The following is a 15,859-nucleotide window of genomic DNA, read 5'->3' on the forward strand; positions in this document are numbered from 1 at the left end:
TGCACAAGAGGACAACCGGCGCCGGGGAACCCGACGGTGGTTGAGTGCCGCTGCACTATGCTACTCCTACTACTGGCTAGGTATATATTCCGGCCGGGTTCGCGTACTCGGACTAGATTAAGCCGGAAGGATTCGGCGGCCCATGTGCCGGCCGGGGTTCCGCCGCTGGTCGCGTCCCTGTCTCACACGTACGCATGTCCGATCTCGCGTGATCTCGGGGACGGACTCGTGTTCTCCGGAGACGACGACCCCTGCTTCGCAAGTTTCGCATGGAGCAGAATCATGATGCGGGATCGACCGAGGGTATCGAATTTGTTCGTGTGTTGGGTTTGGATGCGGTGCGCGGGGTGGATCCGCGTCGCTGCGTCGTACGTGGCGGCGGTGGTTGCGGTGGCGATCGAGATCTGCACGTCGGCGGTGGGCGGCGGTGGCCCGGGCGGAGGCTGGAGTTTTGTTTTCAGCGTTTGGTCGGATCTCGGGCTCCTAACCCCGGATCGGCCGTCGGGAGAAGGATTTTCTGATGGGTTTTGATTCTCTGCGTTGGCACATGCATGGTGGTGGCGGGAAGGGTGGTTACCGCCCACACGTGTCTTGTTCGCGTGTTTCGGTTGCGCAGCCACGCGAGATACTTGGATGGGCAGGAGTTTCCGTGATCTTTCTCTTTTTAACTAGCACATGAAAAGCAGAATGCATGCAACGTACTCCGTACTACTATATGTTCCCTTTGTCCCATAATATAAGAATGTTTTTGGCACTACACTTGTGTCAAAAACGTTCTTATATTATGAGACGGAGGGAGTATATACAAGAACTTGCATACAACACAGTGAACAAACTTTGCAGCCTATATAAATTTGACCTCTCCAACTGACGTCCATAATCATTGCAACATATTTCTCACATGTACAGAACAAACATCATATACACTTCCGTCGCAAGAAAATTCACCGTATATGCTTCCATCGCAGGAAAAAACATCGTATACGTTTGCAGCGTGTCCGAAACATCTCAACAATGTTCAAAAAATTTCGCCCCCATCAATATGGGCTCATCAACGCAAATTCGTATTGCCCGAGCCTCATCGGAGCCCAATCGGGCAACCTCGGACCCATCCATCCCTCACCAACATCTCCTCAAGCCAACAATTGTCAAAGGACGCCCATTTTGTGCTCAAACTCAAGCTTAGCCGTGAGTCATTCATGGAGGTGAGGCACGCAACCTTCAACTTGGGGGGGAGGTGGGGGGGAGGGGGGATTAGCAATCTTGGAAAATGGGGGTGCAGGTGGAGGAGTTGTTGCATTATGAAGAGAGTGAAGAGGGAGCAGGAGTAGAATAGATGGAAGAGAAAGAGAAGAAGATCAAGCTTGCATGCCATGTAAATCAGAATATGGGGCTAGCCGACCTAATCGATTGAACATTGACTACGTAAATTATTAGCTCTTCCTCCAGCGGGCATCTACTCGGGCGGGAGGGGAGGATCCTAGATCCCAGTCTCCCGGATCGGATGATGACGGAGGCTTTACTGTCATTTTCCTCGTAAGGGCGTTGTTTTGGAGCAGATACTGACTGGAGGCGCCAACAGGTGGAGCGGTGTTACATCTACCGCATCGAAGACGGCGGGTCTCGGCGGCGTGATGCAGTGGAGTCTCAACGTTGGACGCGAGTTGATAGACGTGCATAGGCTGGTGGCGTTATTTGGCGTTGTGGTGATGTCGACGACAGTTGGGCCTGGCAAGGTCAATGCAATGATCCCTCCTAAAGATGAGACGATGAAAAATGACAACAACAGATCCTAAAGCGTGCACATGCGGTGTGCACCGTGGGTCGTCTAGACTAGTTGGTGCTCTCGGCTCACCAAGGGGCGGCTTTTTGAGACCACTGATGGGGAATGAAGCATGAAAGTAAAAAAAAATTGTATGAAACACCCAAGATCCAATATTGGAGATGCATAGCTACAAGAGGGGTGGTGTTTCCAGTGGCGAACGGGTGAGTAACGCGTAAGAACCTGCCCTTGGGAGGGGAACAACAACTGGAAACGGTTGCTAATACCCCGTAGGCTGAGGAGCAAAAGGAGAAATCCGCCCAAGGAGGGGCTCGCGTCTGATTAGCTAGTTGGTGAGGTAATAGCTTACCAAGGCGATGATGAGTAGCTGGTCCGAGAGGATGATCAGCCACACTGGGACTGAGACACGGCCCAGACTCCTACGGGTGTCTACATACGCTTGTAGACCAAAAGCGTTAGCGTCGTAACGCGGTTGAGGTAGTCATACTCTTCACGATCCAATCCGATCTAGTGCCGAACGGACGACACCTCTGAGATTAGCACACGTTCAGCTCGATGGCGTCCTCTCCTTCTTGATCTAGCAAACGAGGGAGATGAGATAGATGAGATCGGAACCAGCATGACGGTATGGTGGTGGTGGCAGCAACGGAATTCCGATAGGGCTTTGCCAAGTGCGTACAGGAGGGACGTGGGAGGAATTGAGAGCGGGAATGCTACTTCTTGAGCTTGCGTTGGTGTTTCCCTTGAATAGGTGTAGCGACTAGACCCCAAACAGTCTGATCTCTGTGCATCAGTGTCATCCCTGGGTCAGTAATGCTGACACGCACAGTACTTGAAGGATTTATAACAGAGTAGCAATCACACACTTATTACATCGAATGTCTCCAAAGAGAACTTATTACAATAAGTATGGCTTAAGGCCATCTAATAACGATAACATCGGAAGGCTTGGAAGATATCTGAGTCCATCAACTCCAACGACATCATTGAGTATAGAACCACGATCCTAAGGCATCATACTCATCGTCTAAAAAGTCTGCAACATGAACGTTGCAGCCCGAAAACGGGTCAGCACATGGAATATGCTGGCAAAGTAACACACAGAGAGTAATGAAATAATAATGCTATACTACATGCATATATGGCTGGTGGAAAGCTCCATGGTTACAGTTTTTGCATAAAGCCAATTTTTCCCTACTGCAAAGGAATAAATTTGATTTAACTACCATGGTGGTTGTTAAACATTGAGAATGGTTGACATCATTCTCAATCCCAATTAAGTAACATCATCATTAAACAAACCCAACAATAGTAATTAAAAGTAACATGATGAGATTCACATGATAATCCAAATACTAGATACTCAAAACGCCCATAATCGGGGACACGGCTAACCATGATTAGTTTATACACTCTGCAGAGGTTTGCGCACTTTTCCCCACAAGACTCGATCTCCTCCGTTGGGATTCTCGCACTACATGGTGTTTGAGAAACGGATGACCGAGACATAGTCTTTCAGAAGCGCTAGCACCTTACGATCGGGTAGACAGTACCAACCTACATCCCCTACATCTGCTAGTCTACCACTGTAAGAGTTCGCACAACTTAGTCAACTATGCTAGAGCCCATAGTAGCTTGTGGCTGCACACGGAAGTTTCTAGCATGAATAATCTCATGATCCCTTTGGGCCTGGGTGGCGGTCCATAAAGAAAACAACATGCAATCCTGGAATACCCAGGTACCTCAATCCACCCAGATGTGTATTAAAGTTGCCACCTTAAATAAACCATTAATTAACAAACTCACATCTGTCGTGCACTCACCCAATCCACGTCTACTAGCATAGCAACGCATAATAAGCAAACGTAGAAGTAACTCCCAAAGGTTTGATATTAAAACAGGTAATAGGTACTACCTCATCTACTTCCCAAAACCCACATATTAATTGGATCCTAATCATGCAATGTTTGAGGTTGATCTAATGCAATAAAACTGGGTAGTAAAGAGATATGATCAAAGTGTTACTTGCCTTGCTGATGATCCGCGAAACTAAGGGATTCGAAGTAGCAAGCGGCGCAATCCGGGTACTCTATCGTAAACAAACAAACAAGCATACAATAAGTACTCATCTAATGCACAGGTAAAACTCAGATAAGAGATCTAACCAGAAAGTTCAACTTAAGAACTCCGGTTTGCAAAAAGAATCAAATCGAACGAAGCAACAAAACTCAAACTGCGAAAGAAACAAGCTTCCTTTACTAATCTGGACCTAAGTCAAATTTTACTGTAGCAAAAACTTGTTTGAGTAGATTATTCGGAAAGAGGGTTTCGAGACGAAACTCTAGGCGCTTGAATCGCCTGATTCCGATAAACGAGCGAAAAGTTATACTAAAACAAAAATCGGATCAGAAATCGCGATCAGAAAAATCGCGGAATAAATCCGAGAAAAAGAAAAACGACGAACAGATTAACGAACGAACGTTCGTTATCTAGATCTAAACGAAAAACGCGTTCATTAAAACGAACGAACGAGCGAACGCTCGCTAATTAACCTAACCGAAAAAAACCGATCTAATAAAAAACGAAAACTAAAAAAAACAATGAAAAACCGATGGAAAAACCGAATGGTTTTTCTAAAAAAAACGGCGGCGGTGGCGAGGTCAACCTCGGGGTGCAGGTCGTCGTCGGCGGCGGCTCTGGGGAGGGCGGCGGCGACGGTGGCGGGGTCCGGCGGGGCGATGGCGGTCGGCGGCGATGGCGGGTGGCGGCGGCGGCGGGCTAGGGTTAGGGTTTGGGGCGGCGTGCAGCTCGGGTGTGCTGGGGCTGGCGGCGGCCCGGCTCGGGTGGGCTGGGGCTGGTGGTGGCCCGGGGCGCTTTATAAAGGCCCCGGCCAGGAGAGTCCTGGCCGATCCCGGCCCGTAGTCGGTTCGGATTTTTTTTAAAATAATTTTCGCGCAGAAAATCAAACGAAAGAAATACTAAACGGACTCCAAAAATCCCGAAATAAATTTTCCCCGACTTCTAAAATCAAGCCGATTTAGATGAAACATTTATTTGGGGCCTAAATGCAATTTTGAAAAATGCGCATTTTTCCTAAATTCAAATAAAATAGCCATAAAATCCAAAATAAAATCTTATTTTTTTATTAAATCCTCAATATTTGTTTATTTTGGGAAAGTCATTTTATTCCCTCTCATATTTTTATAATTGAAATAATTGAAGAAAAAAATAAATAAAATCAAATGATCCTATTTCCAAAATTTGAGAAAACTCAAATATGAAATTTGTGAAATCCCCAACTCTCTCCGTGGGTCCTTCAGTTGCGTAGAATTTCTAGGATCGAGGCAAAATGCAATAAATATGATATGCAATAATGATCTATTTGTATAACATTCCAAATTGAAAATTTGGGATGTTACAAACCTACCCCCTTAAGATGAATCTCGCCCTCGAGATTCGGGTTGGCTAGAAAATAGGTGATGGTGGTCCTTCAGCAGATCCTCCTCTCTATCCCAGGTGGCTTCATCCTCGGTGTGGTGGCTCCACTGAACTTTGCAAAACTTGATAACCTTGCTGCGGGTGACTCGGCTGGCATACTCAAGAGTCTTAACTGGTTTCTTCTCATAGGTCAAATCACTGTCCAACTGAATCGCCTCTAGCGGCACGGTATCTCTCAGTGGTACATCAGCCATCTCTGCGTGGCACTTCTTCAACTGAGAAACGTGGAACACATCGTGAAGTCCTGACAATCCCTCAGGCAATTCCAACTTGTAGGCAACTTCTCCCATACGCTCCAAAACTTTGTACGGTCCCACAAAACATGGTGCTAACTTTCCTTTAACTCCAAAACGCTTAACTCCTCGAAGTGGAGATACACGAAGATAGACTCTATCTCCGACTTCGTAAACTGTCTCCTTGCGTTTTGAATCTGCATAGCTTTTCTGCCTGGACTGGGCTACCTTGAGCCTGTCGCGAATCAACTTCACTTTCCGTTCAGACTCCTTAATCAAATATGGTCCAAACAACTGGCGGTCTCTAACTTCATCCCAAGACAACGGGGTCGTGCACCTCCTTCCATATAGGGCTTCGAAAGGGGCCATCTTCAAGATGGATTGGTAACTGTTGTTGTAAGAGAACTCTGCACATGGCAAATTGTCGTCCCAACTAGATCCGTTATCTAGCGCACAAGTCCTCAGCATATCCTCCAAAATCTGATTGACTCTCTCGGTCTGTCCATCTGTCTGCGGATGAAAAGCTGTACTGAACTCTAGCCTGGTACCCAAGTTTCATGCAACTGATTCCAGAACTTTGAGGTAAACTGGGTTCCTCTATCTGATACAATACTCCTCGGAACTCCATGCAGACATACGATCCTGGTCATATATATCTTGGCCAACTTAGCACTGGTGTAAGTGGTCTTCACTGGAATGAAATGAGCTACCTTCGTCAAACGATCGACTACAACCCAAATCGAGTCATAGCCTGAACGAGTCCTGGGCAGTCCTGTGATAAAATCCATGCCTAGCTTATCCCACTTCCATTCGGGTATCGGAAATGGATGTAACAATCCTGCTGGCTTCTGATGCTCTGCCTTTACTCTCTGACATACATCACAAACTGCTACATACTCCGCAATATCCTTCTTCATTCTGGTCCACCAGAAAGTCTCCTTCAAATTCAAATACATCTTGGTATTTCCTGGGTGAATCGAATACGGCGAATCATGGGCCTCTTGCAAAATCAACTTCCTGATCTCCGGGTTATTAGGCACATAAAAACGGTCTTCAAACCATAAGGTATCGTGCTCATCCTCACGAAATCCCTTAGCTTTACCTTTGCTCATCTTCTCCTTTATCTCGGCAATTTCCATGTCGGTCTTCTGGGCTTCTCTGATCTTATCCATCAAAGTCGACTGAATTTCCAATGTTGCTACATAGCCTCTCAGAACTATCTCCAAGCATAGTTCGCAAAGGTCCTCGGCTAACTCCTTTGGCAACCCTCCGGTCATTAGTGTATGACATGGCTCTTACGGCTCAACGCGTCGGCTACTACGTTAGCCTTTCCGGGGTGGTACTGCAATCTCATATCATAATCTTTGATGAGCTCCAACCATCTCCTTTGCCTGAGATTCAACTCCTTCTACGTGAAAATGTACTTCAAACTCTTGTGATCTATGTACACCTCACAATGGTTTCCGATAAGGAAATGTCTCCACGTCTTCAGTGCATGCACTACAGCTGCTAACTCCAAATCATGCGTGGCATAAATTAACTCATGAGGTTTAAGCTATCGTGAAGCATACGAAACAACTCTCCCCTCCTGCATAAGCACTGCTCCAAGTCCTCGACGTGAAGCATCACAATACACCTCGTAATCCTTGCTCTGATCTGGCAGAATCAACACTGGCGAGGTAACTAGACGTTCCTTCAACTCCTGGAAACTAGCCTCACATTCCTCAGTCCAAATGAACTTGGTATCCTTTTTCAACAATTCCGTCATGGGCTTTGCAATCTTTGAAAAATTCTCAATGAATCTCCGGTAGTATCCTGCCAGTCCAAGAAAACTTCTGATCTCTCCAACTGTCGTTGGTGCTACCCAATTTGTCACGGTGACAAGCTTTGTGGGGTCTACTGCTATTCCTTCTCCGGATATAACATGTCCGAGGAATCCAACTTCCTTCAACCAAAATTCACATTTGCTAAACTTGGCATATAATTGGTGTTCTCTTAGCTTCTCCAATACCAACCGCAAATGCTCCTTATGCTCTTCTTCGTTCTTCGAGTAGACCAAAATATCATCAATGAACACCACGACGAACTTATCCAGAAACTCCATAAACACCTTGTTCATCATGTTCATGAAATAGGCAGGTGCGTTAGTCAGACCAAATGACATAACGGTATACTCGTACAGCCCATACCTGGTGGTAAAAGCCATCTTAGGTATAACCTGCTCTCAAATCTTCAACTGATGGTATCCTGATCGCAAATCGATCTTGGAAAATACCTTGGCTCCTTGCAGTCGGTCAAACAGATCATTGATCATCGGCAGTGGGTACTTGTTCTTGATTGTTACTGCATTCAATCCTCGATAATCAACAACCATCCTCAATGATCCGTCCTTCTTCTCCACTAGAAGTACTGGCGATCCCCAAGGCGAAGAACTTGGGCGAATGTAGCCTTTATCCAGTAACTCCTTAATCTGACTCTTAATCTCCTCCAAATCTTTTGCTGGCATCCTGTATGGTCTCTTGGATATCGGCCCTGTGCCTGGCAAAAGCTCAATCAAAAACTCGATGTCTCTATCCGGTGGCATGCCTGGCAACTCTTCTGGAAATACATCAGGAAAATCCTTCACTACTGGTACTTCCTCCTGCACAACTCCTGATAAGGAATTTACGTGCATCCTCTTTGGCTCATGTCTGGATACATACTTGATCCTCTTCCTTCTGGCGTTGTAAGCAAAATTGTCTTATTGGCGCATTCAATGTTCCCTCCATACTTCGATAACCAATCATGCCTAATATCACGTCCAATCCTTGTGATTCCAATACTATTAGGTCCGAGGGAAACACGTAGTTACCAATCCTTAATGGTAATCGATCACACCATAGTCTAGCCATATACTCTGCTCCAGGCGAGGTTACTAACATGGGTGACCTAAGGGCTTGGGTTGGCAGTTTGTACATATCCACAAATCCCCTTGATATGTATGAATGCGATGCACCAGTATCGAAAAGAACGAGTGCAGTAAATGACTTAACCAAAATTTACCTATTACTGCATCGGGCTGGGCTTCAACCTCCTCCACGCTAACGTGGTTCACCTGTCCTCTGTTGAAAGGGTTTGGCTTCTTCCCAGAGCTTCCATTGCCATTTCCATTCTCGCCTTCAGGACATTCATTGGCGTAATGTCCAGTCTTCTGGCACTTAAAGCAAGTGACTTGACTCAGATCTCTCTTGGTAGGTGTTGAGGGGTTGGTACGGTTCTGGCCATTGCTTCCTCCATTCCCGTTACCATTCTTGGAACCATTATGGTTGTGTGAGCTACCACCTCCATGAGTATGCTGGAACTGTCCTCCCGCCTTCGGGGTAAAACGTGGCTTCTGCTGAGCTCCAGAATTGTACTTCCCCTGTCCATACTTCCTCTTGCGGTTCTCAATCTGCTGTTGCTTCCCTTCAATCATGAGAGCTCTATCTACCAACTCCTGGTAGTTATTGAAACTTGCTACCATCAATTGCATACTCAGCTCATCATTCAGTCCTTCCAGAAACTTCTCTTGCTTAGCTGCATCCGTAGCAACGTCATCTGGGGCATAACGTGCTAGCTTACTAAAGTCATCCACATACTGGCCAACTGTACGTCCTCCCTGGCATAAATTGCGAAACTCACGCTTCTTCATGGCCATAGCTCCTGCTGAAACATGGGCAGTACGGAAAGCATGCTGAAACTGATCCCATGTGACAGTGTCGATAGGATAAGTGGCTGTGAAATTCTCCCACCATGATGTTGCGGGTCCCTCAAGCTGATGTGCGGCAAATGCACCTTCTCCGCATCTGTGCATCCTGTAGTGGTCAACTCCCTGGCTGTCTTGCGAAGCCAATCATCTGCAACAATCGGCTCAGTGCTACTGGAGAACACCGGCGGATTTAGCCTAAGAAAACGGGTTAAGTGATCAACAGGTGGTGGTGGTGGTGGGTTGTTGTTGTTGTTGTTCCCCTGATTCTGATTCTGGACTAGTATCTGCATCAATGCATTCTGCTGCTGGATCAACTGAGTGAGCTCCGGTGGGAAAGCAAATCCATTGTCACGTCTCGGAGGCATCTGAGGGTTTAGAAAAGATGAGAATACAGAATAGAATGAGGTCTAGAGGGAAAACACTACCCATATGCACATGAGACAAATTGCAATCAAAACACTTCATTCAAACAAGCAAGGGCATACAACGGTCTATCTATCGTTACAAAAGTGCTCGGACTATACTAGATACATGGGGGAAATACTACTACTGTTATGGTGGTCTACTAGAAAAACTGCTCCGATGAAGACTCCATGATATCTGCTCCAGCTTCATCAACATAGTCATCATCACTATCGTCCGGGTCCGAGTCGGTGTCGTCGATGATGATGTAGTTCTCTGGACAAGTGCAATCTTCGTCTTCTCCAGTTGCGGGAAATCCCATAAACACTCTTAGCTTCTTCTTCAGATCATCATTCTTCTCGACTAGCGTTGCTATTTCCTCCTCATATCCATCGCGTGTAGACTTGAGTTCTTCCTCCAGTTCCGTGATCTTGGTCATGGCCTTCTTCAGATCCATCATGCCTGCGCACATCTGGTTCTCCTGGCGTCGAATGTGCTGGTTTAACTCCTGGATGAAAGCTGCAATTGATCTGTCCTTCCTGGTGCTGACCATCTCCCATTGCTCATCTCGGCGCCCACAAATCTGGTAGATAGTATCCTTAAGCTCCTTGTGGTAAACTTCTCCAATACGTCCCATGGTGATGTGGGCTGCCATGCTCTTTCCTAGACTCCAGGTTGGTGCATCAAAGGAAAACTCTATGGGCTCAGTGACGGGCATGAACGTCCTTCCTGGAACTTGAACTTGAATCATCCAGCGCTCCTCTTCAGGTAAAGTGGCGTTGTAGGTCCCGGTGAAGCTTGGTACTCCGATGTTCAGGTATCTAGTGACTTCCTTCAGGTGTCGTCCAAAGGGTGTTCTTCATCCGGTTGCGTGAACTTGTTCCTTGCATCCGCCATCCTAAAAGAGATAGAAAAGATGAGGAGTCAGAAATGAGAAGAGAGAGTAGTGATCTAGGGCTTTAGCTTAGTGGTCGTGTCCTACAGTCAGCGTGTGCTCTGATACCATCTTGTAGCGACCAGACCTCAAACAGTCTGATCTCTGTGCATCAGTGTCATCCCTGGATCAGTAATGCTGACACGCACAGTACTTGAAGGATTTATAACAGAGTAGCAATCACACACTTATTACATCGAATGTCTCCAAAGAGAACTTATTACAATAAATATGGCTTAAGGCCATCTAATAACGATAACAGCGGAAGGCTTGGAAGATAAGTGAGTCCATCAACTCCAACGGCATCACTGAGTATAGAACCACGATCCTAAGGCATCTTACTCGTCGTCTGAAAAGTCTGCAACATGAACGTTGCAGCCCGAAAACGGGTCAGCACATGGAATATGCTGGCAATGTAACACATAGAGAGTAATGAAAGAATAATGCTATACTACATGCATATATGGCTGGTGGAAAGCTCTATGGTTACAGTTTTTGCATAAAGCCAATTTTCCCTACTGCAAAGGAATAAATTTATTTAACTATCATGGTGGTTGTTAAACATTGAGAATGGTTGACAGCATTCTCAATCCCAATTAAGTAACATCATCATTAAACAAACCCAACAATATTAATTAAAGTAACATGATGAGATTCACATGATAATCCAAGTACTAGATACTCAAGATGTCCATAACCGGGGACACGGCTAACCATGATTAGTTTATACACTCTGTAGAGGTTTGCGCACTTTTCCCCACAAGACTCGATCTCCTCCATTGGGATTCTCGCACTACATGGTGTTTGAGAAACAGATGACCGAGACATAGTCTTTCAGAAGCGCTAGCACCTTACGATCGGGTAGACAGTACCAACCTACATCCCCTACATCTGCTAGTCTACCACTGTAAGAGTTCGCACGACTTAATCAACTATGCTAGAGCCCATAGTAGCTTGTGGCTGCACACGGAAGTTTCTAGCATGAATAATCTCATGATCCCTTTGGGCCTGGGTGGCGGTCCATAAAGAAAAGAACAGGCAATCCTGGAATACCTAGGTACCTCAATCCACCCAAATGTGTATTAAAGTTGCCACCTTAAATAAACCATTAATTAACAAACTCACATCTGTCATGGATACACTCACCCAATCCACGTCTACTAGCATAGCATGGCATAATAAGCAAACGTAGAGTAACTCCCAAAGGTTTGATAATAAAACAGGTAATAGGTACTACCTCATCTACTTCCCAAAACCCACATATTAATCAGATCCTAATCATGCAATTGTTTGAGGATTGATCTAATGCAATAAAACTGGGTAGTAAAGAGGTATGATCAAAGTGTTACTTGCCTTGCTGATGATCCGCGAAACTAAGGGATTCGAAGTAGCAAGCAGCGCAATCCGGGTACTCTATCGCAAACAAACAAACAAGCATACAATAAGTACTCATCTAATGCACAGGTAAAACTAAGATAAGAGATCTAACCAGAAAGTTCAACTTAAGAACTCTGGTTTGCAAAAAGAATCAAATTGAACGAAGCAACAAAACTCAAACTACGAAAGAGACAAGCTTCGTTTACTAATCTGGACCTAAGTCAAATTTTACAGTAGCAAAAACTTGTTTGAGTAGATTATTCGGAAAGAAGGTTTCGAGATGAAACTCTAGGCGCTTGAATCGCCTGATTCCGATAAACGAGCGAAAAGTTATACTAAAACGAAAATCGGATCAGAAATTGCGGAATCCAAGAAAAAGAAAAACGACGAACAGATTAACGAACGAACGTTCGTTATCGGGATCTAAATGAAAAACGCGTTCGTTAAAACGAACGAACGAGCGAACGCTCGCTAATGAACCTAAAAACCGATCTAGTAAAAAACGGAAAGTAAAAAAAACCGACGAAAAAACCGAATGGTTTTTCTAAAAAAATGGCGGCGGCGGTGAGGTCAACCTTGGGGTGCGGGTCGGCAGCGACAGCGGATCCGGCGAGGGTGACGGTGGTCGGCGGCGACGGCGACGGGGTCCGGCGGGGCGACGGGGGTAGGCGGCGACGGCGGGTGGCGGCGGCGCGCAACGCGGGCGGCGGTGGCGGGCTAGGGTTAGCGTTTGGGGCGGCGGCGCGGCTCGGGTGGGCTAGGGCTGGCGGCGGCCCGGGGCGCTTTATAAAGGCCCCGACCAGGAGAGTCCTAGCTGATCTTGGCCCGTAGTCGGTTCGGATTTTTTTTAAATAATTTTAGCGCAGAAAATCAAACGAAAGAAATACTATACAGACTCCAAAAATCCCGAAATAAAATTTCCCCGACTTATAAAATTAAGCCGGTTTAGATGAACATTTATTTGGGGCCTAAATGCAATTTTGAAAAACACGCATTTTTCCTAAATTCAAATAAAATAGCCATAAAATCCAAAATAAAATCTTATTTGATTTTTTATTAAATCCTCAATGTTTCTTTATTTTGGGAAAGTCATTTTATTCCCTCTCTCATATTTTTATAATTGAAAAAATTGAAAAAAATAAATAAAATCAAATGATCCTATTTCCAAAATTTGAGAAAACTCAAATATGAAATTTGTGAAATCCCCAACTCTCTCCGTGGGTCCTTGAGTTGCGTAGAATTTCTAGATCGAGGCAAAATACAATAAATATGATATGCAATAATGATCTATTTGTATAACATTCCAAATTGAAAATTTGGGATGTTACAATAGGAAAAGGCAATGCAGCAAAGTAGAGATAAGTATTTCCTTCAGTTAGAGAATCAAGGTATCAATCTAGTAGGAGACAACGCACAAATCACCAAGACCTGCACAAACAATCAAACAACTTGCACCCAACGCGATAAAGGGGTTGTCAATCCCTTCACGGTTACTTGCAAAAGTGAGATCTGATAGGGATAGGATAAACTAAACAAAAGATAAAGTAAACATTTTTGGTATTTCTGGTTTATAGATCGGAAAGTAAAAGATTGCAAAATAGTAGATCAGAAACTTATATGATGAAAAATATACCCGGGGGCCATAGGTTTCACCAGTGGCTTCTCTCGAGATAGAAAATAATACGGTGGGTGAACAAATTATTGTCGAGCAATTGATAGAAAAGCGCAAAGTTATGACGATATCTAAGACAATGATTATGAAATATAGGCATCACGTCCGTGTCAAGTTGACCGAAATGATTCTGCATCTACTACTATTACTCCACACATCGACCGACTCCTGCCTGCATCTAGAGTATTAAGTTCATGAAGAACATAGTAACGCATTAACTAAGATGACATGATGTAGAGGAATAAACTCAAGCAATATGGTGTAAACCCCATATTTTTATCCTCGATGACAACAATACAATACATGCCTTGCTGCCCCTACTTTCATTGGGAAACAACACCGCAAGATTGAACCCAAAGCTAAGCACTTCTCCCATTGCAAGAAACATCAATCTAGTTGGCCAAACTAAACCGATAGTTCGAAGAGAATTACAAAGATACCAAATCATGCATATAAGAATTCAGATAAGATTCAAATAATATTCATAGATAAGCTGGTCATAAATCCACAATTCATCGAATCTCGACAAACACACCACAAAAGAAAATTACACCGGATAGATCTCCAAGAACATCGATGAGAACATGGTATTGGGAATCAAAGAGAGAGAAGAAGCCATCTAGCTACTAGCTATGGACCCGTAGGTCTGAGGTAAACTACTCACGCTTCATCTAAAGGGCAATAGAGTTGATGTAGAAGCCCTCCATGATCGAATCCCCCTCTGGTAGGATGCCGGAAAAGGCCCCTAGATGGGATCTCATGGGTACAGAAGGTTTCGGCGGTGGAAAAGTGTTTTCATGGATGCCTCTGGTGGTTTGGGGATATATGTGAATATATAGGGCCAAGGGTTAGGTCAGAGGAGTCTAGAGGAGGCGGCAACGCAGGGGGCATGCCCTACCCCCTAGCACGCCCTCCCCCCTTGCCGCCGCCTCACGGCTCTTCTGATTTCATCTCCAAGTCTCCGGGGTATCTTCTGGTCCAAGAAAAATCATCGCGAAGATTTTATTCCATTTGGTATTCCTTTTCCGCAAAGCTCAAAAACAAGAAAAAAACAGAAACTGACACTGGGCTCTAGGTTAATAGGTTAGTCCCACAATAATATAAAATAGCATATTAATGCATATAAAACATCCAAAACAGATAATATAATAGCATGGAACAATAAAAAATTATAGATACGTTGGAGACGTATCAAGCATCCCCAAGCTTAATTCCTGCTCGTCCTCGAGTAGGTAAATGATAAAAACTTTTTTTTTATTTGGAAAGCTACCTAACATATTTATCCATGTAATTTTTCTTTATTGTAGCATGAATGTTCAGATCCATAAGATTCAAAACAAAAGTTTAATATTGACATAAAAACAATAATACTTCAAGCATACTAACAAGGAAATCATGTCTTCTCAAATAACATGGCCAAAGAAAGTTATCCCTACAAAATCATATAGTCTGGCTATGCTCCATCTTCGTCACACAAAATATTCAAATCATGACAACCCCGATGACAAGCCAAGAAAGTGTTTCATACTTTTGGTGTTCCCAAACCTTTTCAACTTTCACGCAATACATGAGCGTGAGCCATGGACAAAATGAGGGAGATGGTCTCACATCAACTAGGCGTATCGATGGATATGGAGATGCCCATCCATAGATATCAACGTGAGTGAGTAGGGATTGCCATGCAACGAATGCACTAGAGCAATAAGTTTATGAAAGCTCAAAAAGAAAACTAAGTGGGTGTGCATCCAACTTGCTTGCTCATGAAGACCTAGGGCGATTTGAGGAAGCCCATCGTTGAAATATACAAGCCAAGTTCTATAATGAAAAATTCTCACTAGTATATGAAAATGACAAAATAGGAGACTCTCTATCATGAAGATCATGGTGATACTTTGAAGCACAAGTGTGGAAAAGGGATAGTAACATAGCCCCTTCTCTCTTTTTCTCTCATTTTTTCATTTTTTGTTTGGCTTCTTTGGCCACTTTTTTAATTTCCTCACATGGGACAATGCTCTAATAATGATGATCATCACACTTATATTTACTTACAACTCGAGAATTACAACTCGATACTTAAAAAATATGACTCTATATGAATGCCTCTGAAGGTGTACTAGGATGTGCAATGACTCAAGAGTGACATGTATGAAAGAATTATGAAAGGTGGCTTTTCCACAAATACGATGTCAACAACAAGATCATGCAAAGCAATATTACAATGATGAAGCATGTC

Source organism: Triticum aestivum, chromosome 3B (assembly GCF_018294505.1).
Source record: "Triticum aestivum cultivar Chinese Spring chromosome 3B, IWGSC CS RefSeq v2.1, whole genome shotgun sequence".
Classification (NCBI taxonomy): domain Eukaryota; kingdom Viridiplantae; phylum Streptophyta; class Magnoliopsida; order Poales; family Poaceae; genus Triticum; species Triticum aestivum.